The sequence below is a fragment of the Ailuropoda melanoleuca genome, chromosome 15, assembly GCF_002007445.2.
Source record: "Ailuropoda melanoleuca isolate Jingjing chromosome 15, ASM200744v2, whole genome shotgun sequence".
Taxonomy (NCBI): domain Eukaryota; kingdom Metazoa; phylum Chordata; class Mammalia; order Carnivora; family Ursidae; genus Ailuropoda; species Ailuropoda melanoleuca.
Genome location: NC_048232.1, coordinates 2,487,204 through 2,513,453, shown reverse-complemented (window position 1 = coordinate 2,513,453; position 26,250 = coordinate 2,487,204).

Sequence of the window (26,250 nt, the reverse complement as noted above, 5' to 3'; positions counted from 1 at the left end):
ACAACCCTGAGATCAAACCTGAGCTGAGATCCAGTGTTTGCTGCTCAACTGACTGAGCCACCAGGCGTCCCTCATATTTGTTTTTAACATTAAAATAAGTAATATGTCCTTACTCTGCAAAAGTGAGTTCTATTTATGTGATCAAATGATGTAAACTATATCAAATTAGATATATAATATGAAATAAAAATTCTCCTTTTTCTATCCCATCCCCACGCGCTTGACCTCGGTTTTACTCTGCCCTCCAAAGAGAGGCGAGTTCTGTTAATCGTTTGGAATATATGCTTTCAAACAATTTTCTATCCATTTATGAGCTTCCCATTGTGTCCTTGTCTTGCCATCTATTTATTGATCTCTGTCCCTTCCTTTGTTATCTCCTATTCTCTGTTTTCTCTGGGTTTATTCTCCTGTTCTTTGGGTGTTTTCCGAAGCTGAATGCTTAACTCATCAATTTCCTGCCTTTCTTCTTTCCTATATGAGCATTTAAGACGAAATTGCCCCTACATAGGGCCTCAGCAGCATGCTACAATTTTTGACATTTTCAAAATTATAGTCCAGTCCTAAGTATTTCTCATTGACATTACGATTTTCTCTTTGAGAATTGAAATATTTATAAAATATTTTAAAATTTTGAAACGTTTTTGGTTGAGATATTTTGTGATTCATTCCTAAATTAATTACACTGTAATAGAAAATGCAAGCTGTGCTCTTGGACACCCTCGCTGTGTGTGAAATTTTGCTTGTGTGTAAAAGGTCTTATGTTTGTCTCGTCCTGACGTTTCTGTGCTGCTTTTGTTTTTTTCTCCTTTTCTGTCCTCTTTTGGATTGAATAAATGCTTTTCAAAAAATACTCACTCCCTGTTCATTGTGTAATTTACATACAGAGAAACACACAAATCTTACGCGTTGCAGTTCAATTAGCTGGAACCAATCCAGACCCCTAAATCCTTTATTGAAAGAAAATTTTCGCTACGCCAAACATTCCCGCGTGCTTCTTTATAGCCGGTCTCCCCTCCACCTGCAGACCCTATACTCTCATTAATGTGACCTGTCCTGGAGCTCATGAAACTACGGGCCCTTCTGCGTCTCACTAGTCTGGTCTAGCATGTTTTCGAGGTTCTCCAGGGTTCCTGCGTGAAGGACTTCGCTCCTTTGACAACATTGCGGAGTGGGTGGTATTCAGCTGTATAAATTTGCCACCGTGTCCTTCTTCAGTCTCTTCTGCCAGATACGTGTGCCATCCCGCTTCTTCACTGCTCAGAATAAAGCTGCCACGGACATTCTTCCCTGCGTCTCTTTATGGGTACGCATTTTTTGCTTCTCTTGGTAAGTACCCTGCGGTGGAACGTCTCATTGATTGGGCGCACGCATGTTTAAGTCCGTAAGAAACCGCCAGACCGTCCGCAGAGCAGCGTTTCACACCCCACCAGCAACGTGTGACACTTTGGGTTGTTTCAGTCCCTTGTCGATATTTGAGGTGCTCCGACTTCTTAATTTTAGCTGTTCTGATTCTGTGCTGTGTGGTGCTGTCTCAGGGCAGCGTTAATTTTCATCTCCCTGATGACCAGTGATACTGAGCATTTGCATGTATGTTTTCGCTGTTGAAATATCATTCTTTGTGAAATGTGTATCTTTATTCTGCTTATATTTTTAATGGGCCCTGGGGCGCTGCATTGTTGAAACACTGGATTTCTATGTTTTCATTGAGAGAGTTTGGTTTTGACAATAGTTCATCCATGAATAGGTCCTTGATTCCTTTTTTTTTAAAGTATTTTTTAAAAGATTTTATTTATTTATTTGCCAAGAGAGAGAGTACAAGCAGGGGGAGAGGCAGAGGGAGAAGCAGATTCCCTGCTGAGCAGGGAGCCCGATGCGTGGGACTAGATCCCAGGACCCTGGGAGCATGACCTGAGCTGGAGGTGAAGGCTTAACCGACTGAGCCACCCATGGGGGTCCTTGATTCTTTAGAGGCTGCTTTCTATTTTGTTTTGCTTTGCTTTCACTTGTTAAGGTGTGTCTGGAGTGGCCCTTATATCAGAGCTGGGAGAGCCCTCCTGTGCCTCAGCTGAACGCTCTGGAGTTCAGGACATCTGCACGCTCTGGCCGGCTGGTTGGAACTTGTGCTGAGCATCTGATCATAACATTTGAACGTGCATCTTTCATAATACATGGACGAGGGAACCAGCCCACCCGGAGTTACTTGTAAAATAAAGTCGAATTTATTGGGTGAGGGTGCAGAAGGGGCAGCATCTGAGTCCAAGCTTCCTCATCTTCTCGCCAACCAGAAACTCAGTCTTGGGTCTGACGGCTGCCGGGGATGGACTCCCTGGAGAGGGGCGCGCACTCTCTCCAGAGGGCATTCCGATGCGTCAGGAAACACTCACGTGGTCACACAGTGATGACCCTGCCCTGATTTCTCCACTCAGCCTCACTGAGAATAGTGGGGTCTCGATGTAGTTAGAATAGAGAAACAGTGATTAGGTTTGGGAAATCACGTTAGAAGCAAAGCTGATTATAACAGGGAGTTTTTGTATTGTGTCGAGGGGATGCAGTTCGACAGTTAGCTAGAAGAGGGTAGGAAATGATGTGCATGATTCCAAACGAACTTTCTGGACAACATTCTAGAGTGGGGGCACCTTTTTGCATATTTGCTATTTTCCCATTAAGGTATAATACACCTACCATAACACTTACAAATGCACACATCTGTGGTTTTCAGGATGCTCACGAGAAAAAGAAACCTGTGCTTATCAGCCATCCCTCCCCAGTGGTCTCCCCTCGGCGTCAGGTAGTCGCTCATCAACGTTCTGCCTCCTGGCTCTGCCTGTCCCGGGACTGCATGTGAGTACGATGATGCAGCACGTGGCATGTGTGTCCATCCACGCTGCAACTTGTATCAGTACTTGATTCCTATCTGTGGCTGAAGAACATCCCAGGACATACGCTCACTAGGTTTTGATGATTCATGTATCGGTTGATGGACACGGGAGTTGTTTGCACTTTTGGCTATTATCAATAATGTGCTATGAACGGTCACTTAAAGAGTTCTTGTGTGGACATATCTTCTCAGTTCTTATGGATACACAATTAGGACTGCAGTTGCTGGGTCATATAGTAACTGTGTTTAACTTTTTGAGGATATGCCAGTCTGTTTTCCAAAGTGGTTACACTGTTTTACATTCCTATCAGCAACGTGCAAGGATTCTAATTTCTCCATATCTTCCCCAGAACTGTGATTGTCTGCTGTGCTAGCGAGTGTGCAGAGGGAATTCACTGCAGCTTTTGTTTGCGTTCTCCTAATGACTAATGGTGGTGAGCATCTTCTCATGTGTACTGGACCCTTGTATATCTTCTTTGGGGAAATGTCCATTGAAGTATTCTCTCCATTTTTTTAACTGGTTTATTTGTCCTTTTATTGTTGAATTGTAAGAGCTCTTCACATATTCTAGATATGTCTTATATCATATATGATTTCAACATTTTCTCCTATCTTGTGGCCTGTATTTTCACTTTGTTCAAAATGTTATAATATTGATAAATTCTGATTTATGTATATTTTCTTTTGTGGTTTATTTGGTATTATATCTAAAAAGTACCATTTCATTCAAGGTCACAGAGACACTTTCTTCGAGGAGTTTTATACTTTGAGTACTTACATTTAGGTCTATTACCCATTTTGGGTTTATTTTTGTGTATGGTGAAAGGTAGGGAGCCAAATTAATTCTTTCACATGTGGATATCCAGTTGTTCCAGCACCATCCCACAAGAAGACTACTCTTTTCTCAATGATTTTTGAAAATGAATTTGCCACAACTATAAGGATTTACTTCTGGACTCTAAGTTGTCTTCCATTGATCCGTATGCTTTTCTTACACCAATACCACATTCTCGATTCCTGTAGCTTTGTAGTAAGTTTTGAACTGGGAAGGATGAGTCCTCCATCTCTGTTCCTTTTCTAGATTGTCTTGGCTATTTTGTGTCCCTTGCAATATCGAAATAATTTTAGGATCAGTTTGTCATTTTCTGCAAAAACAGGCAGCTAGAATTTTGATAGGTGTTGCACTGAGTCCGTAGACCAATTTAAGGTGTATTATTGTCTTAATAAGTCCTCCAATTCATGAACATAGACTGTTTTTCTATTTACCTGTGTCTTCTTTAATTTCTTTCAACAATGCCTTGTGGGAAGCATTTGTGTAGCTTTCAGTGTGTAAGTCTTATACTTCTTTGGTTAAATCTATTCTGAAATACTTTTTTCAGTGCTATTGGAAATAATGTAATGTTTCCTTAACTTCATTTTTATATTGTCCATTGCTAGTGTATATGAAGACAAGTGATTTTTTTATATCCAACTTGAATCCTGCAACCTTACGGAGCTCACTTATTAGCTTTACTGGTTTTCCCTTGTGTGGGGTCTACCTCATGTCTACAGAGAAAATCATGTCATCTGCCAGTAGAGAGAGTTTTACTCCCTTTCCAATCTTGATGACTTTTCTTTGTTTCTGCCCTGTCTAAACTCATGTTAAATAGAAGTGATATCTGAGGACATTCTTGTCTTGTTGCTGATCTTAAGGGGAAAACATTCAACCTCTCACTGTTAAGCACGATGTTGGCTGTGGCATTTTTCTAGATGGCCTTTTTCAGGTTGAAGGAGTTTCTTTATGTTCCTAGTTTGTCGAGTATTTCCATTATGAAAGTGTAGTGGGTCTTGTCAAATGGCTTTTTGTCCACTGCAATGATCTTTTTTTTAACTTTATTAAGTAACTTTTTAGGACTTTATTAATGTAGGATGTACCTAGGCCACTGTCCTCCTTTCCATCCAAAGTTCTTCCCCATCCAACCTATACATGTTGGAGATCCTGCAGGCTCATTTCTAAGTCCTTTCGTATGTCACCTTCACACGTTTACCTTTGATGAGTTAGTAATAACATTCAAGTATCTTCTCAGCAGCCCTTCCAAACCGATTTATATGTCAGCCCAGATGTTTTTTTCCAATCCAAACCCACATACCTGGGGCCTACCTGGGCTGGGCTCTGGGCATATTACAATGAACTTGTCCAAAGCCTCTCTATGAATCCCCACTCTGCTCTCCACCCACTCTTCCAATCGGCTTTGTTTTATGTGATTTCTTCCTCCATGCAGTCTTTCATGCCACAAATCTGGGCATCAGTTTTTGAGGAAGATAACCATTTTCCTTACCAGGCTCATAAAAAAAAAAATCAATGTTTCTAGCTTTAAAACGTTCCTTGAGTTCACTGCTCTCATTTGGGGCAGAGCGCCCATCTGTCTTCGGCCCCCAGCTGCCCGCTGACCCTCTTGCAGTTCCTGGTCTGTGACAAGAGTCCTCCTCCATCAGGACATTCCACCTCACTCCTTCCTTCTCTGAAATACTTCTCTGCTTCCTCCAGCTTTTATTTTCATTTTGGTGGGGGGAGCACTTAAAAACCTGTTTAATATATCGTAGTTACAGAAGAATGTGTGAAAGAAGGTTGTTCAGCAAACACAGCATCGTCCATGAGTCTGGAAGCTGACACACTGCCGTTGCTGAGAGGTCCCACAGCGCTGGCCCGAGGCACCCCCCACTGCCCGTTAGGTGACAACTCTTCTGACGTTAGAGTTCATCATGCCCTTGATTTCTTCATGTTTTAACACGTGTGCGCGCACACCCACACTCACACACACACACCTCAGGCCATCGACTGCCTGGTTTTGAGCTTTATGGAAATAGAATATAGTACGTGTGTTACGTGACTTGCCGTTTTGGTGCAATGTTTTGTTGTGGAGATAACAGCACACTCGTGCGCGTGGTTGCAGCTCGTGCATTGTCGGTAGTCTACTGCATGGTTATACTAGAATTTATTTTCTCATTCTGCTATTAATGTGTATGTATCGTTTCTTCCAGTTTTTTCTCTGTTTTAAACGATGCTGTTTATGAGAATTTTTGTGAATGTCTCCTAGGATTTATGTCCCAGCATGCAGTATGAGATTGTCTCATCGAGAGAACTGAAAGCATGTCAGTGCTGCTGGAGCGTTCGGGGCGTGTGTGTGTGTGTGCGCGCACGCGCGTGCGGTGATAACACGAAAGACCTGAAGGTAGTTGATCATAGAAGGTCTGGCGGGCCATTCTGAGGAGCTGGATCTCTAGCTTGAAGCCCGCTGGCACTCATCCGTCTACACACAGAACTAGTGTCATGGCCACAGATAGTCGGCTAGGGACAGTGTAGAGAGAGAAGGAAGCTGACCAGAAGGCAAACCTGGGATGTTAAAACCTAGGCATCAGATGGGAGCAGAAGGGCGTATCCTCCATGTCTCCCCTTTCCGTGCCTTCACGGACGGGGGACTCAAGTTCACTGCATACCCCAAGTGTACTGACCCACGGCAAGGGTTATTCTATATTTTCCAGCAGTTCTTCTCATCCTAAATACAATGATACAAATCATAATATTAATTCCTAACCACACCATCCAGAGATAAGATAGGAACCAATATATGTCTTAAAATGTACGATATATCTGGAGACGAAGCCAAGAAAAACTTTTAAGTTTTTATCTCTGATTTGTAAACTGCTATTTTGACTCAAGATATTTAATGAGAGTTTCTTATATCATTAATTAGGATTATAAAATTTCATTTTGAACGCTATATATATTTCAGTGCACAGAGAAGCTCTCATCCATGGAATCCATTTTCCTATTGTTGAACAATTTTTACGAGTTATTTTATAAGGTTGTTTCCCATTTTTATAACAAAAATCTCATAATTCACTTTATAGATCTCTTGCTTTTCCTTTTTTAAATGAATGTTTCTCATTTTATTTTATTTAAGGATTTTTATTTATTCATTTGAAAGAGAGAGAGAGAGAGAGAGAGAACACAAGCAGGGAGTGCAGCAGAGGGAGAGGGAGAAGCAGATTCCCTGCTGAGCAGGGAGCCCCACGCAGGGCTCGATCCCAGGACCCTGAGATCATGACCTGAGCCGAAGGCAGACGCTTCACCAACTGAGCTACCCAGGTGCCCCTCTTTTTCTTTTTCTTTTTTTTTTTTTTTAAAGATTTTATTTATCCATTCAACNACACAAGCAGGGGGAGCAGCAGAGGGAGAGGGAGAAGCAGATTCCCTGCTGAGCAGGGAGCCCCACCCAGGGCTCGATCCCAGGACCCTGAGATCATGACCTGAGCCAATGGCAGACGCTTCACTGACTGAGCTACCCAGGTGCCCCTCTCTTGCTTTTTCTTGAAGAAAGATATCTAGAAGTGGAATTTCTAGTTTGTGGCTTATAAACCACTGACCTTTATTCCCCACAGCGCTGGAGGCTGCATCTCCAAGATCAAGGCACCCCCGCAGATCCACCGTCTNTTGAAGAAAGATATCTAGAAGTGGAATTTCTAGTTTGTGGCTTATAAACTACTGACCTTTATTCCCCACAGCGCTGGAGGCTGCATCTCCAAGATCAAGGCACCCCCGCAGATCCACCGTCTGGTGAGACCCCACTTCCTGGTTCATACACGGCATCTTCTCCTGTGTCCTCACATGGGGAAGGGGCGATGGGGCTCCCTGGGGTCTCTTTCATAAGGGCACTGATCCCAACATGAGGGCCCCACCTCATGGCCTCATCACCCCCCACAGACCCCACCTCCTGGACCTTATATAGGGAATTATGGTTTCAACTGTTGAATTTTGGGGGGAACACAGATATTCAGTCCACAGCATTGCTCCTTCAGCAAATATTTGCCACTTTCCCATTTGGGGGTCAGTCACTGTCGTAGGTAATGGGGAGATAACAGTGCAAAATACACACTTGGAGTGGGGAGAAATGAATGTTCACCTAAACGCTTCATGAGTTAAGGAGTGTAATTGCTGCCAAGTAGTGAGAGGCATCGTGAAGGGACGTGCAGGTGGTTGCCGTCTCTTCTGAAGAGCTAGCCTCTGCCCCCCAGGTCTGTGGGCAGCCTGGAGCCTGGACCTGCTAGGTCACCGACACAGGGGCTCTGGGGAAGACGGGACAGAAGGGAGTACTGCAGGGGGGTAAGGACAGGGACCAGAGACAGTACCCCCAGGAAAGCTCCTCCTACCCGTTTTGGTAATCTGACTTCTACTATGTATGCTTATTATGACTATAAAAGAAAACTGAAGGGTACGTGTTTCTACAATGAGGATGGTACCCCACCTTCTTAGAAAATTCTAGGCTACAGTGGAAATTGGAAAGAATAAAAATGTGCTTTGAACAATCCATATAATGGAAGAAATCCAGATCACGCATACACTGAAAATGATTTACAAATATGTGTTGGTCTTTTCGGAATTTTCATGGCTGCCTGGATGTTGTAAAAATAATTTAAAACATATTAGTGTTCTTTCTTTCCCCAGGGGTGACATGTCATAGAGATATTTTTAAATTATTTTCCTAGGAGTAACTGGTATAAGTGGCTCTCTAAATATCTTGTTCAACTGTGTTTTGAGCTCCAATATAATTGTTACAAGGGCACTTATAAATTCAGACTATTTGTCCTGAATCCCTGTTTGAATGAAAAGTTTAATCAATGTGTGGCTTGAATTTTCTGTCCTGACTATCACATCAATCCCAGGGGCAAAGTCGAAAAGAAACAAGTAAGATCTTACTAGCAAAGGCTATTTTTTAGTGCTAAAAGTTGAAAAAAAATAATAAAGGACATAGGAATGACTGTCAGCCCAAACTGGGCAATAAAGTTTACCAGCAAGCGAGGCTCAGCAGAGAGCGTCCGTGAGGCTCCGTTAGGCTGGAGGCTTGTGGTTTGCAAACCACTGTCTGCTTAACGTGAAGAGCCATCTTTCTCCCTCTTCATTAGAAGGCTAAATTAAAAGGTTCACAGGAATAGCTCAGTTTGGCTTAATTTAAGTCCCTTCTCAGAAAATGTGAAGATTAATATGATATAGAAGTCAACGTCTTTCAGCTGCAGAGACTTGAATGCTTGGTTCACTTCCTTCCATCCTCTTTCCCCAGCCATCTGGACTCAATTCCCGGAATCCTGAAATCCCCACCTTGTTCCCATCACCATAGAAACACCTGCTTGGCATCAGTTTTGATCACTTGCAGGCTAACACCGCCCACCCCCCCGCAGCTTCTGCCAGCGCTGCTCCCCTGGCTTCAGCGCCTGCTCGATGGGCCCAGGGGCTGAGGCGCGGAGCCGGCGGAGCTGGCGGACGAGGCTCCCACTTGTGGGCGGATATCTGAGGACCCCCTTAGGGAGGGACACAGCACCCGTGCTTTCTGCTTTCTCCTGTGAGCACATGCGGAAGGGAAGGGGCCATCCCCATTTTTGAAATACGGTACCTGAATTTGGACAGATCTAAATACCTTTCCTTCCTTCCTTCCCTCCCTCCCTCCCTCCCTCCCTCCCTTCCTTCTTTCCTTCCTTCCTTCCTTCCTTCCTTCCTTCCTTCCTTCCTTCCTTCCTTCCTCCCCTCCTTCTCACTCGAGCATCTGGTACGCTGGTGCGTCTCTGGAAATTATGGGATATTTCCAACCAGTCTGAAATAGGTTCAAGTGGCACGCAACTACTAAAAGACGAGGCAATGGCCACACCCAGTGGCTCAATTGATGAGGTCGTTTCAGCTGCCGTAAGGATTGATGAGCGTTGTGTCTGGATTGATTCTGCGGTGGCGAATAGCATTGATCACGAAGAGAGCACCAGAGATGAGATCCCCCATGTCACCATGCAAAACACAGTAGAGAGGCGTCTGCTTTCCTGCTGAGCTGACCGTCTGCTGTTCTCACCACTTTTCTCCACGCCCCTGCGCTCCCCTCTCGTTGGGGGATAACCTCTTTTCAGTATTTGCCCTAAAATGCTTCTAAACGCAGCTGGATCTCTCTTGCCAAATGTGTCTCAAGTTTTCAGATGACTTTCAGCCAATTTGAGTTCGTGACAAAGTGATGAAGAGATTATGACAACAAGTTTAACACTCATTTCGAGGGAGGGAACAAAATACAGGTGACAAAACACAAAAACAGAAAACAAAAGCTCATAGAAAAAAACTCATAGGGATTGTTAGGTAGCATATCCTTTTACACAAAATATCTCATTTTCTGGAAAACCATGGTTCTTCCACGAAAAGGAACGAATGGAATTTATTTGTATCAAACAGTTTGATCGGATGGCATCTGACCAAACAATGTAAATACACGAATGAGTCATATTCACCAAGGAAGAGGGCAGGGACACGATTGTTTTCAGTCTGGTTTGGAGGTAAATTCTGCTTAGCTATTTGGATCGATCACGTACTTGCCTGCGCTGTGAACGCAACCAAACCACCAGCTCTGCCTAGCTGTTCCTCTCAACCAGGTATGTTCTGATTTGATCAAGATTTCCAAGGAGTAAGTGGCGTTAAAGACTATGGATTGCTTCTTTCCTTCTGTGTGATTGGAGATCAGAGCTCAGAGGGTAGAGCGCATGGCGGCCTCGGGGAAGTACTTATGTCTCATTACAGCTCTACCTACATGCAAGACAAGAACAGCCTCCATGCCAAAAACTCCTCAAAAGTCCACTTTTCTTTTTTTAATTGCTGGTATCAACTCTCAATTTTTAGACTGGGTGGGACATTGCTAAGAATTTACAATTAAGCTCCTTGGTTGCATTAGAAATTAAATATCTTTTCCTGTAAGCCCACGCTCTTTAAGATGGATTTACATTTTGTTCCAGTTTGGACCTATTCGTGTGTCTTCATAAGCCTTGCTTATGTTTTCATTTATGCCCAAATGACTTTCCAGCCAGACTGCCTAAAATTTCATTAGTGTCACCAGAATGGATATTGTGCGGAGAGATCGAGATGCAAATATTATTCAAGAGGAAAGAATCCGTTTGCTAGTAATGTGAGCCTTGATTCATTTATCAGATTAGATATTAGTGAGCAGAACCCAAAGGAATGGGACACCTTTTCCTTTGCTCCTGCCCTAGCAGAGAGGGGTGGAGGGCAGTGTGTGTGTGTGTGTGTGTGTGTGCGTGTGTGTGCGTGCACGAACACACATGAACTCCCACAGAATCCGGATCCTGCAGGTGTCCATTTTTCTTAAGCACCAGCCTTCCCTGTTTCTCCCTCTCCGCAGGTGTCCGTGGGTGTAGGGATGGCTTCTGAGTCTAGCACCTGATGGACGTGACAACTCTCTTCCCTTCATTCAGGCCCTGGGTGGGGCAGGCACTTTCCCAATGGTCCTGATGTTCTCCTTCCTTTCCAGAGATATGACTTCAACCTGATTTCTTCTGGGTCCTCAAAGGGAAGCCAGTACCTGTGACAAAATCCTCTCAACACCTCGACGGGAACCACACACTCAGGTCAAGCCTTCCACACCTTGAACAACAGGTGTAGCTCAACGAGGCTCTCGTGGAGCGGCCCAATGAACTGACTCTGGGAGCCGTCAGTCACAACACCAATTTAGAGGTCACAAAACAAATCCATCTGGGGTTCCTGCGGATGCCCGGCCAGGCGATGCTATGCACGGACCATATAGGATTATTCGTAGCTTGCTCTTTTAATGGACATGGATGGATACATTCTCTGGAGGCTTTCCGGTGACTCTACTGCTCCCCCAGCCCATTTGGCCGACTAGGTGCTAAATGAAAAGGCTGGTGTTTGCAGCCAATGCTACAAACTGAATTTCAAACACCTAATAAGAGACCGAAAATGACCTCAAGCTTTCAGATGTCACATACTGTAAAAATACAGATTAGTTTGCAAAGGCAGCCCAGCCATCACTAACACGATGATTTGGTGAAATAATCAGGCTCTCCTCTATGGGGTCTGCCGAAGGAGATTGTTGTGAACGATCACTCGCTAATCATTATGTGACAACTACTTCTGTGGCATCGACCTGCTCCATCTTCTCTGTTCTGTGGGCACCGCTCACATCCGCTGAAAGGTGCCATTCCCCCCCCACACAGAGAAAACTGTTCCCTGAGCTCCAACTGATGCCAGCCTCTGCTCCGAGCTCATCTGTACACAGCCAGGCTTCACTTTAAATCAGAGAAGCGGGGGAAAATAAAACTGGATGGCTTTCGGTTCCAATCACATCTCGTTTTATTTCGCTCCAGCCAATGCGTTATCGGGAAATAATGGATTTTTATTTGTGAAAGTAGAAGGGCAGATTTAAGATTCTCAAATTTAAAAATGTTCTCCTACTGCATTTGAGCTGGGAGATGGAAGCCTCTCTTGATGGAAAGAGGAAAGTTTCATTTTATTCTAATGTGAGAGAGTTCTCTCATGATACCAAAACCGATTAGTTTTAATCCTAAGAAAAACAAGGTGCTTGCTCTGCATGGAGGCTTTGCCGAGAGGTTGGCTGTGTCCCTAAGGTGCCGTGTGGAGGGATGGTGGTCATTGCTGCCTCTCTTCCCTGGGGAGCACAGCCCAGAGCTTGCTGGATGCCCCACAACGCTCCCTAGTCCCCCTGAGAACACCAAACTCCTCAGCTCTCACCGGGGCTCTCCTGCTCTGACCCCAAGATTTTCTTATGACTATTTTCTTCAGAGTGGTTTTAGGTTTGTAACAAAATTGAAGGGAAGGCACAGAAATTCCCCAATATCCCCTGCCCCCCCCCACCGTGCACACAGCCTCCCCATGGTCAGCACCCCCGCCTGACGGTGCCTTCCTTACAGCCGATGAACCCATGAGGACCAGCCACCATCGCCCACCAACACCACCCAGGTCGTCTCCAGCTGTAAATTCGTACTCATTCTTTGCGTGGCTAGAATATACTGTCACGAGAGACATGCAGATGGAATATTTCCTGCGACTTTCCATGTTGGGGGGTAAGATTCTGTTTCCTTCCTCTGAGAACACAGGTGGATTCAGTTATAAAATGCCTGGGTCACGGACTCACCCCTCCGATGTGCACGTAGGCCACTTGGTGACTTTTGTGTATTTACTACCGCAAAGGAAGTTCACAGTGGCCTGATTTTACTCCTTTCTTAAACAAAACAAGAAAACAAAACTTGATGTTCTCTAAGTAACCTGGGGTTTTTCACACACACACGATTTCTAATATGCCTTCATCAAGCTCAGTAGTTTTTTCCTCTGGTTCCTATAACACGATGTTTTCAGAGCTTTGCTGTCCCTTCGTCTTCAGCACTGTATTTATTGTTCTTTGCCCGTGTGTTGGGTTTTCTGCTTACTGCCTTTATTAAAAGGAGAGAAAGGAGAGATCACCCAGCGTTTTGGCTGAGAGGAAGTGATGGGCCCTTGGCAACCCTTCCCCAGACATGGTTCCACGTGGAGCTCCCGTCAGGGTCCAAATGTGTAGTGAGTCGATTTGCGTCTCCATCACAGCAAAATCCCCTTTTCTTGCAGACCCTCATCTGCTGTGGGACTACAATGGGAGCTCCCTGCTTGCAAATTCTTGGCACTGACCATTTGCGTCTGCGCTCACTGTAACCCATCCTGAGGTCCGGAGTGCAAATTGTATTTCCCTCCAAATACGGTGAGACCGTCTCAAGACCATGCCCCATACGTCCTTTCGCGTTGCTTGCTGTCATATACATCCAGTGATGCTGACATCGACAGGGGCCACTGGGTGTCACGCTGCACATCGAACTCTGACCTGGCATCAGTTAGTCTGTATTGATAAACATTGCCATAGCCTTTATCTAATTAAGGGTTTGAAAGACAGATTTCCCAGACTGATTCTTCCTTCCGCATTTATTAGCTGTGATCTCTCGCAATGAGTAGGTTCCGTGGCTAAATTGGATGTGCGGGAGATTAATTGGGGGACTGCCTATGAATGAAAGATGGGGACGGTGCAGCCGGGGAGCCCTGACCTAAAGACCAGCACTGGGGCAGTACCACGGGGAGGGCGAGCTCCTGGAGCCAGAGCTGCCACAGGCCATGTCTCCCGGGAATGGGCTGCTGCTCTGGGTCCTGGGACACAGCGAGGGATTTCGGAGAGCAGACGCTGGGGCCCGGGATCTCCACTCCCCCACCACCCCAAGGGTGAGAGCTGCGTTCACAGCCAGCACTTTCTGGTGCGGAGAGGTGGCCCTGCAGTCCATTCACAGAGGAAAGGGAGGTGAGGGCTCCATTCTTTCCTGTATTTTCTCGTTGTTAGGGTAACGTGTGCTGCCCGAGCAACCTCCAAGACTTGCCTCTGAAGTCGTTTGCTGGTTTTTATGTTTTGTAGGATTATGAACTCACGGCATTGAATCTGTTGGGAGTGTCTTGGTCCCTGTGGTTCCTGTGTTCCTGACTCATGAACTGCTCCATCTCTGTCCAGTCGGGACCCCTCCCAGCTGATTTCTGGCCTTTTGGCATGGCCTTGGCGATCTTTGATGAAGTTCTTGCCCCCCTCAGTTTTATTGACATATGACTGATACAGAAAATTATATTAATTTAAAGCATACAACTCCGGTACTAGACACATGCACGCACCGTGGACAGTCTTTGTGCTGAGTCTAGTTAACATCCACCCCCTCACATACTCACACACAGTTACACGTAGTTACACGCTTCTCGTCTTGTGATGAGAATTCTTTTTTTTTTTTTTAAGATTTTATTTATTTATTCGACAGAGATAGAGACAGCCAGCGAGAGAGGGAACACAAGCAGGGGGAGTGGGAGAGGAAGAAGCAGGCTCATAGCGGAGGGAGCCTGATGTGGGGCTTGATCCCATAACGCCGGGATCACGTCCTGAGCCGAAGGCAGACGCTTAACCGCTGTGCCACCCAGGCGCCCTGTGATGAGAATTCTTAAGACCCGTTCTCTTAGCAGCTTTCAAATCCCCCACGCAGTACTGTTAACTACAGTCACCGTGCTGGACGTGACATCCCAGGACTCACTCACCTTACACCTGGGGGTTTATGACTGTGACCCCCTTCATCATGTCACCTCCCCCAGCCCCGCCTCTGGCACCCCCAAGCTGCTCTCTGTATCTGCGAGCTCGCACCTTTCAGATGCACACGTAAGTGAGATCGCCGCGTGCCTGTCCTTCTATACAAGCTCTTGCTTCCCGCGTGACAAAGTGCCCTGGCCTCAGCTCGTCTCACACCTGCTGTCGCCCCCTTCTCCAGCAGCTCCGGTCCCTGCACGGTGGAGGAGGGCGCGTGTTCCTCCTCTGCCATCAGGGCAGCAGGGACGCTGGTGGTGGCGCCCTCACTTCCCATTGTCAGAGCAGGGAATGTGGGCTCTTGGGCAAGGTAAAATACGTCAGGAGCTTATGCAGATGCAGTTCATGCCAAACGTGGAAAGGCTTTTACCTATTTTCTGTGACTTCCTTCCTCCCACCATAACTTCTATCCCCTCTGAGCATGAAAATCTTTCCTCATAAAGGCGTGTACAGAATCGCTCATTTGTTTCTCGTAAGAGTTTTCAAAGGGCATTCAGAGCAGTCTCAGGTCCACTAACCAGGTCCTGAATGCGCTTCATGAGTTCTTTGAGGCTTTTTTGTGCTTTCTCTCACACTGGGGACGAGTGGTCAAGATACTGGGTTTTGGTGGCGGTGGAGGCCGTGCTTCTCTTGTGGCGAAGACCCTCGCTTACAATACATTGGCTAATTAAACTTCAATTTGTGCTTCATTTTTGAAGATATTGCATAGGTATGTTTTCCCCCAATTTGGTTTCATTTGCTATTAAAAAATTATGCAACATTTTTACACGTTTCCACCCTTAAAATTGTAAAATAAGGCACGTACAGACAAATTTCCTTTCCCTCTTTGTCCCCATCCCTTTCCTCCCTCTCCCTTGTATTTATTTATTTATTTAGTGAAGCACTTTAAATGTTTTGTGGCAATTAACAGGGCTCGGCGGTGGCGGGTCTCCCCTGGTGCTCGGTGAGTCATAGGGAAGGCCAGCTGCTGTGTCCCCGCGGACCCCACACAGGCCGTGCAGAGCGTGTGCCTCTCTGCTGTCATACACAGACGCCTGAACCGTCCTGGGGCTGTGGCATGGGACCCCGTCATGCTGGACACGTCCGATTCCGCACTCTTCTTATCACCATAATCCAATATTACCTCCTTCACTTCAGATGCAAACCTACATGATTTCTGTGACAAGTAATGAGAGGGTGAACATTTCTTGTAACATTTTACTTCATATATATTTGATATGTAGAAATAGAGAGTGGAAATTGCTCTGAACTAAGTTCAGGCCTGAAAATGGGTCATTCTTGACAGTTAACTTCCGCTCACCACTTTGGCTAATAAATCCTCTTCAGCTCTTGACAGACAGGTGAGCACGGCCGTTGTGCGCATAACAGTCACTGGTAATTGGGTTCCCACCTGCAGTAAGTCCCTTCTCTCTGGCAGGCGAAGAAGAGATAATATGTGGTATGGTTCTTCCCTTTTTTTCCACGCGGGGCAAGGTGACCTCCTTTTATGACATGATCTCCAAATTAATTTCATAGTTAGATGACAGAGGCACAGAGCTTTTCATCTCTATCCCTCCGTCCATTTTTTCTTTTTTATCCTCTGTTTTCGTTCTCGAAGTAAAGACCATACTCAAAAAGGTATGTTTGTAATTAGTAAAGCAATATTTCTGCAACATGTTCTCAACCCTCTCATTTTATGGCTGAGGAGACCTGGTCCCATATTTTTTTTTCTGTGTATTAATCCACTTGGATTTCTTAAAATGAATCAAAATGAAAATGTTTCCGGAATAATGATGTTAGTCCTCAGTCGTGCATGCAGCACTCTCGGCGGGCTGTGGACCCTTCCCTCCCTCGTCCCATCTTCCTGACATCACTTGACCCCTCCCCCTCAGTGCGTCCAGCAAGCCACAGGTGGACAGATGCACAGTGAGCCCTGGGTCCTACGCTGACATGGTTATTTACATATAGATTTTGTCTTTATAGCCAGCTCCCCAGCCATGCCTACGACCTGTCTCTACTGTATTTGAGACACTGGACCTGCATTATTTAGGTTTGTTTGCTTTTCCTTGGGGACTCAATGCCTACTTTATTTTCCTCTTCCCCATTTTATTTTGGTTTGTTTTTCACAGTATCTCTACAGAGACCCCGCTGGTCGTCCCCGTCTGGTTATCCCATGCTAAGCACTACTGACTGATGCTGACGATGTCCACTGTCCTGTCCTCACTTTGTGGGTGGTGGCTGTAACAAGGGGAGGGGTGATGATCGAATTCTGTGCGGCAACAACATTTCAGGGAGGGTGAACTGAGGGAAGCCCACAGAGGAGATCGCAGTTTGCCATTGGGCACAGGCTGGATGGGGAATGGGGTGATCCTGAGGACCTGGTCTCCATGGGAACCCAAGGTCACTGCGCTCTGCTGGAGAGCACCTCCCACTGACCACGTTTTAGTCTTAAATTCACATCTTTACCTAGGAGCCAACCCTCCATCTTGAAACCGCTTCCTTGAAGTCTATCATGGCGCTGAAGTGAGGCTGACCATTTTCCGCTATTTGGGTTGTGAAAAAGGACTTTCTCATTACAGGTCAGTGTTTTCCTCCAGTGTGTGCTGATGCTGTCTGAAGAGCTGGTTGGCTGCAGAAACAAATGCAAATGCGAACATGCTTGCCTTGAAGCCGTCTGCAAGCGCTCATCCAAGAATCCTTTAGAACTCCCATATTCATGGTTAATTATCAATTCGAGAAGAGCTACGTAGACATCACATGTTTTATCTTGTAGTCATGCTTCTCATGACTCTAAGGGAGCCAGTGTGTTTTATGCAACTAATAACTATACTTCAAAACACTGGTTTTTCAAATTAAAAAAATAGTTTGAATTAAGTCTTATGATATCATTGTCACTTTTATTCGAAAATTGAAAAATAGCTCCCTTATTCTAATCATTGCCACTTGGGTAACAGTCTTAGCTTTTTTTTAAGTAAAGTCTTGGAAAAATATGATTGAAGCTCACAGTAATTAAAGATGTGAGGGACAGCACACTGCGTTCTCATGGAAGAGCAACATCTTCAAGGCTGAAGGGTGCCAAATAAACAGCTGTTTGACTAAAGTTGGCATTTAATGCCTCGGAATCTCATTTTTTCTCTTATGAAATAAATAGGGCAAATCGGGTGGTATTTCAGACCCTTTCTAGCTTTTTGCTATATTTCTAGGAAAATAAACAATAATGTGGTCTGAATTTATATGACTAGCTCACTAAATCTGGGGTTGCTAATCTTAGAGTTGCTTTATTAAGTGTGAACATGTGAATTTAAAGCTCCTCCCCCCAAATGATAGTCCTATTTTCCAAAGTGAGTAACAGCCTATTGGAACTCATGATTTCCACTTGGGATTGTATTTCCCCCTCTTTCCTGGGGTATCCACTAAGGTGATAATAAAGAAGAAGAAAAGCTCAAATGCACAAGGAAACAATGCAAGCTGTGAGATTTAGTGGGGAGCTGATGGAGGGGAAGTCCCTGTACCCACAAACTGTAGGGTGGGAATGACAGAGTGAACAGAAGCACTTCACCAATGCACCCCCAGTCATCCAGGGAGGTGTGTGCTGAGTCACTGCAGACAGGTGCATGTGTGATGGCTGGCGGGACCTCCAGCCGCCTCCCTAGCCTGATTCTGGAAACTCAGTAGCCAAGGGAATGTTCCTGGAGCAGGAGATTGCAAAGATTCGTCTCCGGACCAGAGTCTGGAGGGAATGGGGAGTGCCAGGAAAACTCCAGGAGCCACCTGTGAGGTAGCTCTGAGTCCCCTCACACACATTAACCTCGCTGTGAAACCCAGAAATTATCATGCAGCATCCACATACTCAGAACTTCAGTCAACGGTTAGGACTTAACCCTTGATAGTGAGCTGACAGCCGATGATAACCAGACATAAAAAGAGAGTTTGCGAACATGAAAGATGAAGACTAAATTAAACCGAGGAAGAAACGCCACGGAAAACGGAGACAATAAGAGAAGTCTATGATTTTTATGTTTAGAGGAATGAGTTGAACAAGGTGCTATAAAATGAAGGGACGATCAGAACATAAGAAACCGCTCTTGGAAATTTAAACTGTGATAGGGAAAATAAGAAGAAATCAATATAAAAGTCAAAAGATCTAGACCGGCACATCTCTCACATGACATGGGAAGGAGAGAAAGAGCAGAAACTTTGTGAAAATGAGAGGGACAGTGCAAGGTCCGAGACCTGACTGATGGTGATTCTGGCAAAAGGGAACCAAGAAAGGGATGGAGAGGGAATGACAAAGTGTAGGGTAAGATCTGAGAATCCAGAACCCGAGTTTCCAGCCTGAAGATGCTCACTGGTGGCTCCATGTGGGGAAAGAAAAAGAAACCCAGTAATTGTAAATCATTGTAAAATTTGAGAACTCCAACGGTGGACTGACTATCCTTCTAGGGAGATCATAGCGTTGGAGAAATCAGAATCACCAAGAATCCGATAGCTCAAAATTAATTCTCGATGGCGTAACTGAGTGACTCACCACTAAGAGTTGTGTACACAACTGAGGGCTTCAGAGCGGAGGGGGGTGGGCGACTGGGATAGGCCAGTGATGGGTATTAAGGAGGGCATGTATTGCATGGAGCACTGGGTGTTATACACAAACAATGAATCATGGAACATTACATCAAAAACTAAGGATGTACTGTATGGTGACTAACATAGCATAAAAAAAAAAGTGTTACATGAGAAACGGAGATGGTATTTTAATGTTACAAAGACTTATCGATTTTCTTTTCATTCACTTTTTTCTTAGGAAGCTACTGCAGTCTTCCTTTCAGAAATAATAGTTATTAATCCAAGAAAAACTTGGAAAAGTGACTCTCACTCAAGACAGCTGAACGAGCCATTCCCGGGAGGAGAGCAGAGTGGTGGGGCATCTTGCTCAAAACAAATGAGGTAAATACAGAGGAAATCAAGGCAGAAGTAGTCTTTCCCTGTGACAGTATCTGCATTGTGGGTGGCGGGGGGGAGAGGGCTGATGGTCAGAATGATATGCCTTGTGGTAGTCGAGAAAGATGAACAGCTGAACCCTGAAATCTCAGCTGTTCAGCACATTTGAGTTTATTTCTCTGCTGGTATGGTAGTTCTCTGGGGAAGCTCCCCTCAGAGTGGTGCACCTCCACCAAATTCAATATGGCGCCATGACACCTTGATGGGGAGGAGGAAAGAGCTGGAGAGGCATGTAGGGGCTTTCTGCCTCCTTAGACCAGAAATAGCATGTCAGTTCATCCACCAAAAATAGTGGCATGGCTCCAGTTAACCACAGGGCAGTGAGCTGTTGAAGTTTTGTATGCCCAAAAAGGAAAGCAAGAGTGGGACGGGTGGTGTTGCTAGTCTCCAGTCTTTTGACACTATTGGAGTTTTAGCAACACGAATGTGCTGTTCTGATTAAAATAACAGTAAAATAGATTCTTCTCTTTTTTTAACGATTTTTTATTATATTATGTTAGTCACCATACAGTACATCCCCGGATCCCGATGTAAAGTTCGATACTCCATTAGTTGCATATAACACCCAGTGCACCATGCAATACATGCCCTCCTTACCACTCATCACTGGTCTATCCCATTCCCCCACGCCCCTCCCCTCTGAAGCCCTCAGTTTGTTTCTCATAGTCCATAGTCTCTCATGCTTCATTCCCCCTTCTGATTAACCCCCTTTCTTTATCCCTCTTCCCCTACCAATTATCCTAGTTCTTATGTTCCATAAATGAGAGAAATCATATGATAATTTGTCTTTCTCTGCTTGACTTATTTCACTTAGCATTATCTCCTCTAGTGCCGTCCATGTTGCAGCAAATGTTGAGAATTCGTTCTTTCTGATAGCTGAGTAATATTCCATTGTATATATGGACCACAGCTTCTTAATCCAGTCATCTGTTGAAGGGCATCTCGGCTCCTTCCATGATTTGGCTATTGTGGACAATGCAGCTATGAACATTGGGGTGCATATGGCCCTTCTCTTTACTACGTCTGTATCTTTGGGGTAAACACCCAGTAGTGCAATGGCTGGGTCATAGGGTAGTTCAATTTTTAACTTTTTAAGGGACCTCCACACTGTTTTCCAGAGTGGCTGTACCAACTTGCATTCCCACCAACAATGTAGGAGGGATCCCCTTTCTCCACATCCTCTCCAACAATTGTTGTTTCTTGCCTTGTCTATCTTTGCCATTCTAACTGGCGTAAGGTGGNGAACTCCGGGATCACGCCCTGAGCTGAAGGCAGACGCTTAACCACTATGCCACCCAGGCGCCCCTCAATTTTTAACTTTTTAAGGGACCTCCACACTGTTTTCCAGAGTGGCTGTACCAACTTGCATTCCCACCAACAATGTAGGAGGGATCCCCTTTCTCCACATCCTCTCCAACAATTGTTGTTTCTTGCCTTGTCTATCTTTGCCATTCTAACTGGCGTAAGGTGGTATCTCAGTGTGGTTTTGATTTGAATTTCCCTGATGGCTAATGATTTTGAACATTTTTTCATGTGTCTGTTAGCCATTTGTATGTCTTCATTGGAAAAGTGTCTGTTCATATCTTCTGCCCATTTTATGATTTGTTTATTTGTTTCTCGTGTATTGAGTTTGAGAAGTTCTTTGTAGATCTTGGATACCAGTCCTTTATCTGTGGTGTCCTTTGCAAATATATTCTCCCATTCCGTGGGCTGTCTCTTAGTTTTTTTGACTGTTTCCTTGGCTGTGCAGAAGCTCTTTATCCTGATAAAGTCCCATAAGTTCATTTTATCTTTTATTTCTCTTGCCTTTGGAGATGTGTCGTGAAAAAGGTTGCTCTGGCCGATGTCATAGAAGTTGTTGCCTATGTTCTCCTCTAGAATTTTGATGGATTCCTGTCTCACATTGAGGTCTTTCATCCATTTGGAGTTTATTTTTGTGTATGGTGTGAGAGAGTGGTCAAGTTTCATTCTTTTGCATGTAGCTGTCCAATTTTCCCAGCACCATTTATTGAAGAGACTGTCTTTTTTCCACCGGATGTTTTTTCCTGCTTTATCAAAGATTAGTTGCCCAAAGAGCCGAGGGTCCATTTCTGGGTTCTCTATTCTGTTCCATTGGTCGATGTGTCTGTTTTTGTGCCAGTACCATGCTGTCTTTGTGATCACAGCTTTGTAGTACAGCTCGAAATCCGGCATTGTGATGCCCCCAGCTTTGTTTTTCCTTTTCAACAGTTCCTTGGAGATTCGGGGCCTTTTCTGGTTCCATACAAATTTAAGGACTATTTGTTCCAGTTCTTTGAAAAATGTCCTCGGTATTTTGATCGGGATAGCATTGAAAGTGTAGATTGCTCTGGGTAGTATGGACATTTTAACTATGTTAATTCTTCCAATCCATGAGCATGGAATATTTTTCCATCTTTTTATGTCTTCCTCAATATCTTTCAAAAGTGATCTATAGTTTCTAGGATATAGGTCCTTTACGTCTCTGGTTAAGTTAATTCCAAGGTAACGCATGGTTTTTGGTGAGGAAAAAACGAAAATAGAAACTGGTCTTAAAAAAATCCATGCCCACGAATGTATATTACGGGAGATTACTGACTCTATGAAACGATCCAATGTCAGAATCATCGGCATCCCTGAAGGGGTGGAGAAAAACAGAGGTCTAGAAGAGATATTTGAACAAATTGTAGCTGAAAACTTCCCTAATCTAGCAAGGGAAACAAGCATTCGTGTCCAAGAGGCAGAGAGGACCCCATCCAAGCTCAACCAGGACAAACCTACGCCACGGCATGTCATAGTGCAATTCGCAAATATTAGATCCAAGGATACAGTACTGAAACCGGCCAGGGCAAAGAAATTTCTCACGTACCAAGGCAAAGGTATCAGAATTACGTCAGACCTGTCTTCAGAGACCTGGAATGAGAGAAAGGCTTGGGGGGGCATTTTTAAAGCTCTTTCAGAGAAAAACATGCAGCCAAGGATCCTTTATCCAGCAAGGCTGTCATTCAGAATTGATGGAGAAATAAAGACTTTCCAGAATCGCCAGTCATTAACCAATTTCGTAACCACGAAACCAGCCCTACAGGAGATATTAAGGGGGGGTTCTATAAAGGTAAAAAGGCCCCAAGGGTGATACAGAGCAGAAAGTCACAACCGATACAAACAAAGACTTTACTGGCAGCATGGCATCATTAAAATCATACCTCTCAGTATGCAGTCTCAACGTGAACGCTTGAATGCTCCCATAAAGCACCACAGGGTTGCAGATTAGATAAAAAGACATGACCCATCCATTTGCTGTCTACAAGAGACTCATTTTGAACCCAAAGATGCATTCAGACTTAGAGTAAGGGGATGGAGTACCATCTTCCATGCAAATGGACCTCAAAAGAAAGCTGGAGTAGCAATTCTCATATCAGATAGATTGGATTTTAAACTAGAGGCTATAGAGAGACACAGAAGGGCACTATATTATTCTTAAAGGAAGTATTCAACAAGTGGATATGACATTTATAAAACAGATTCTAATAAAAACAAGTTTGCAGATGGCAAATCCATGATAGATTATTAAAGGAAATTAAGACAGTGGAGTACATAGCAAGTCACAATCCTGCCATCCCCCAGTCCCGCCCTCCATGTCACTGGTGCTGTCTGTCAGGGCACGTGGAGCATGGCCCAAGCCCAGTTTGTCGATACTGATCTCTGTACACGGTTTGGACTGCTTGACAGACAGAAAAACATATTCAGCGGTCATGTGGCTTACAGGGTAAGAAGTGAGCCATAAAAACAAAATAAATGAGCAGACCCCTTTTCTTTGACTATCACGTTCCAAAATATTAGTGACTGTTACAGTCGTGCCTCCTCATGGTTCGCCCTACAGAGGACGTGACCACAGCTCCACTGGGACTGAGCCACCCCACCCTGTCACACCAGGCAACCTCCGATCTGCAGGGACCAATGCCCTGAAATCACCACCATGCCCCTTTAGGCTTCCTCTGACATCCAGGGAGATATGTCTCTATTCGCACCTAACTTTTCATCTGCGGAGTTAAATTGGCATTTCGGGGGCAGAGAATAGCATCAGTCTGTTCTTGTCTTGTGCAGTTATTCAAATCTTTTTACATTCTCCTCACTTTCTTGTGCTGACTTACGATCTGCAGATTTGCCTTGGGAGCTCCTCTGGGGCAGGGAACGGTCGCCCTCCCTCCCCTGCACGCCACTCTCGGCTCCTCTCGAGCCTGCCCCGCACACAGGACACTCTCATGCCAGTAAGAGATGCCCAGAGCATTGCTTTGGGGACAGAGACGTGCGGTCCACGAGCAGGCATGTGGACAGAGGCACTGCAGCTGGCGGATTCTGTCCCTTGCTCCCGCAAACAGTCCCCACGGGTCCTGAGTGCCTGGTGCTCGGAAGGCTTCGCTACCGCCATTGCTCACTCTTGCTTTACTCTGCTTGTCAGGATGTACTAACCACCAGGAGTTTAAGAGAGCAGACAGGTCTTGATGTAATATTTTTAAGTACCTCTACTTTGAGCAATATTAGTCAAGTGAGGTTTTCTTTCTAAGATGCTAGCAGTTGGATGCTGGATCATAAAAAGCACAAATGCTCGGCAAATAAAAATTGGCTGAAGCCGTTGAGGTGTTCCACGAACTATTCTAGAAGTCTCACACTGGGGCAGGACAGAGAGGAAAGAGAGGCAGAGGACGGGGATGTAGGGAGGAAGTGAGGAGGTGAGATTGAAGGGAGGGAAGGAGAGGGGAGGGGAGCCCCAGGTTACTCAGAGGCCGTGATCCTGACAGCTTCGTGCTCCCTACACTCCCCTGCGAGCTTCCCCACTGGGACTCTGCACAGAAAAGGAGGGGTGACGTGGGGAGAGGGACAAGACTCATGTTTGGTTGGGGCAGGACTCTGCTCCCCTTTGGCCGAAAACCAGTCCAGTGTCTCCATATTGAGGAGGGATAGCGTCCGTTTCAGTGACTTCCCGTGGTCTGATGGCTTCAATGCCATGGTGACGATAGTTCACCGTGATGTTGGGGGGTGGTCCCAAAGGCAGTCTGACACCAAAGACACCTCATAAACGTTTGAAAATGTAAGTATTTCATTTGGAACTTTCATTTTACAGGCTTTAAGGTCCCCAAGCTCACTCGTCTTTCCCACCAGATCCTCGCACACAGAGGAGTCTGTGGGCTGATTTCTATGCCCTCTGGGAGTACATTTCTGGAAACTCAGTGAACTGTCTTTGGTTTGCTGCTATAACCAATGACCACAGACCTAGTGGCTTAAACAGAGGAATGTGTTAACTTTCAGTCTGAGGGTTAGAATTCCGACATGAGTGTCACTGGATTACAATCCAGGTGTGTGTAGGGCAGGCTCCTTCTGGATGACGTTGAGAGAGTCTGTTTCCTGGTCCTTCCAGCTTCGAGAGGCTTGCGGTCCCTTCCTCTGCCTCAAGGAACCACAGACGCAGAACTCACGCTGCCTCTTCCACCCTCGTTGGTTTTAAGGACCCCTGTGATGACGCTGGGCCTCCTGGATAATCGGCATGCTTGTATTAAATTCAGCGGAGTAGCAGCTTTGATTCCAGCCACATGTTCCTTCCTCATCGCCATACACCCTAATGTATCCCCAGGTTCCAGGGGTCAGGACGAGTATGCCTGGGAGTGGTCGTTGGTCTGCCTAACATACGAACAAGTGTTACTCAGGTTGTTGAAACCCTAGGAGATTCCCTAAACCACTGTTGTTTTCCAGATGCTGCTGTCTGTGTTGACAACCCAGACCAGCGTCTGGCCCCCGAGCTCACGGCATGCATCTCTGGCGTCCCCCGTGGGTATGCACACCTGCTTCCCCTGGACGCCCTGTGTCACAGCCCACAGGCTGCAGTCAGCATCCACACGGTCCCCTGCTAGCCCCGCTAATTGGGACAGTGCTTCTGATGCTCCTTGTCATGTTTGACCCTCTGCCTACATCCAGTGGCCTGCTAGCTGTTACCTCGCATTTCCCTCTTGTTCTCAGTCAAACTTATATTTAATAGCCAACAGGATACTGTTTTTTTTTTCCTTTGGGAGAGAAATTCAGCATTATTATCTGCATACCTCATGTATTGAAAAATATATACATGAACAAAATCTGTACCAGCTGGGGTTCTCTGGAGAAACAGAACCAATAGGATATATAGAGAGATGGATGGAAAGAGATTTTTATGAGGGGTGGCTCATGCCACCACGGAGGCCGAGAAGGGCCACCAGATGCTGCCTGCGAGTGGGAGGCTCTGGGAAGCCGGTTGTGTGGTTCCAGTCCAGACTCGAAGGCCTGAGGACTGGGGGCCCGTGGTGGAAGTCCCAGTCCCCGTCTGAAGGCCGGAGGGGGCGTGGGTGTCCGAGGGCAGGAGAAGATGAACGTCCTGGCTCAGGCAGAGCGCAGACCTGCCTTCCTCGT